Genomic DNA, 2,195 nt, shown 5'->3' with positions numbered 1-2,195 from the left:
CGTCAACAACAGGATTCGAACCTGCGCAAGCAAAGCCCAATAGATTTCAAGTCTATCTCCTTAACTACTCGAACATATCGACAAGTTAACACTTATGCAAAGATCATTCTAATAGATACACCAAAGCTAACTTGCAAGCGAATACAAATAGAAGAATTATGATTTTCAAAGTCACCCATCCATTGTATTAATTATACAACAATGAAAAGCAAAAGAACAGAGTAACAAAATTATACAAACTAGAGGAAATTTTTGAATCTAAGTCGATAACAAGGTTAAAATAAATGGATATTAATATAAGAACCACTCAACCACCTTTTTTACCAAATCACGATTCACAAAATAAAACCTTAAAATTTTCATATTCTGGCATAATATGCAGAAAAATTAACTGTTATACCTCCTGGAGATGCATCCACATATAGAATCCAAGTTTAGTTTTGGAATCACAAAAGAAGTTATACTTCAAAAAATAAGCAAAACACTGAGCAGAAAGCCAAGCCGAAGCTGGATGCCGCTAGTCGCCTCACCGAGCCGAAGCTGGATGCCTCACCGATATATAGCTAACGATGGTCTCGCTAAAGCTCGTTGCTGTTGTCTCGCCTCGTACATGGTCGTTGAAGCTTGAAGCCGTTGTCTGTCTATGAGGCTCAGCGCCGCTTCTCGCCTTGCAGATGGATGATAGTGCCGTTGTCTCGCCTCGTAGATGGTCGTTGAAGCTTGAAGCCGCTGTCTGTCTACGAGGCTCGACGCCACTTCTCGCCTTGTAGATGGATGATAGTGGTCTCGCCGACCTCACCTAGTCAAAGCCCAATATGTTGCCCAATAGATTTTGAGTCAGGCAATAAACCCAATAGATTTTGAGTCAGGCAATAAGCCCAATAGATTTTGAGATCGCTTACGATAAAATGCGTCAACAGCAGGATTTGAACCTGCGCAGGCAAAGCCCAATAGATTTCAAGTCTATCTCCTTAACCACTCGGACATATTGACAAGTTAACTCTCATGCAAAGATCATTATAATAGATACATCAAAGACAACTAGCAAGGGAAAACAACCGACAAACACGATTATGAAAAGAGAAATAGGAAAATTAATTTGCAGTTGCATACATTAAAGCTCAACCGTAAAATCATTGATCACAATTTCAAAAATGATTATGAAAAGAGAAATGAGAGAGAGAGAGAGAGAGAGAGAGAGTAAGAGAGACGAACCTGGTAAGCCACCGGAGACCGGAGTTCTCGCACAGTCGCACTAGCAGTTGAAATGTTTTGGAAGCTTACTCTGGAAGCTTTTGGATGGTAGTGCGGCCGAAATCTTGTTGAAAGCTTATTCTAGACGCTTTCGAATGGTGCAAATACTTTAATTTTGTTGAAATCTTACTCTAGAAGCTTGCCAATTGTTAAGTCGTGGAATCGTGTCCACCTTGCAAGGTGGACACGGTTCTATGTTTATAATTACTTAACTCTATGTTCATAATTATAAAACTCTATGTTCATAAATTTTGAACTACATATTCACAATTATAGAACTCTATATTCACAATTATAAAACTCTATGTTCATAATTACTGAACTCTATGTTCATAATTATAAAACTCTATGTTCATAATTTTTTAACTTCATATTCACAATTATTGAACTCTGTATTCACAATTACAAAACTCTATGTTCATAACTATAGAACTGAGTAAATTTCAATTTTGGTCCACTGACTATTGAACTTGTGTTAATTGCAACACCTGACTTTCAAAACTGTTAATTTAGTACCTTGACTATGCAATTTTTATCAATTTTGGTCACTCCGTCCAAATTATCGACCAAATGTGACCGGTAAATTTTAAGTCAACATTCAAACTGAATTGGAAGGGTAAATTCGTCTTTTCATGTTAAGAAAATAGGAAAAATATTGAGTTCCACCGTCGACTGTAAATCCGTTCTGAGATCGTCGGCGCGAGAGAATCCCAAGTTTCCGGCTCTCCTCACCGCGCCATTTCGTAGCTGCTTAGCCCTTTAATCAGCTTCTTATGCACCTCCCCGACCGGAATCTCTGGTGGCCACTGGCAGTCCACGGCGGCCTTCAAGGATTCCGACTCGAACACGAATACAACCACCTTCGTCTTCTTCGTCCCCCTAGCCGAGAGTGAGCGTGTGCCAGGCCTAGTGGGCCAGGATCGTGAAATTTGTTGGCACGA

The 2,195-nt window shown here is 39.5% G+C and overlaps 2 non-coding genes across 2 annotated transcripts; both read right to left on the bottom strand.

The window, feature by feature from the left end:
- TRNAS-UGA lies at positions 1-82 on the bottom strand. The gene has a single exon. It is a non-coding gene; the product is annotated as a tRNA-Ser (tRNA).
- An 829-nt stretch (positions 83-911) lies between these two features.
- Positions 912-993, bottom strand: TRNAS-UGA. Its single transcript has one exon. It is a non-coding gene; the product is annotated as a tRNA-Ser (tRNA).
- Between the last annotated feature and the right edge of the window lie 1,202 nt (positions 994-2,195).

This window comes from Ipomoea nil, unplaced genomic scaffold (genome assembly GCF_001879475.1).
Source record: "Ipomoea nil cultivar Tokyo-kokei standard unplaced genomic scaffold, Asagao_1.1 scaffold2441, whole genome shotgun sequence".
In the NCBI taxonomy this organism is placed as follows: Eukaryota; Viridiplantae; Streptophyta; class Magnoliopsida; order Solanales; family Convolvulaceae; genus Ipomoea; species Ipomoea nil.
The sequence above is the reverse complement of the archived record's forward strand: the minus strand, read 5'-3'. Positions and strand labels throughout refer to the sequence as shown.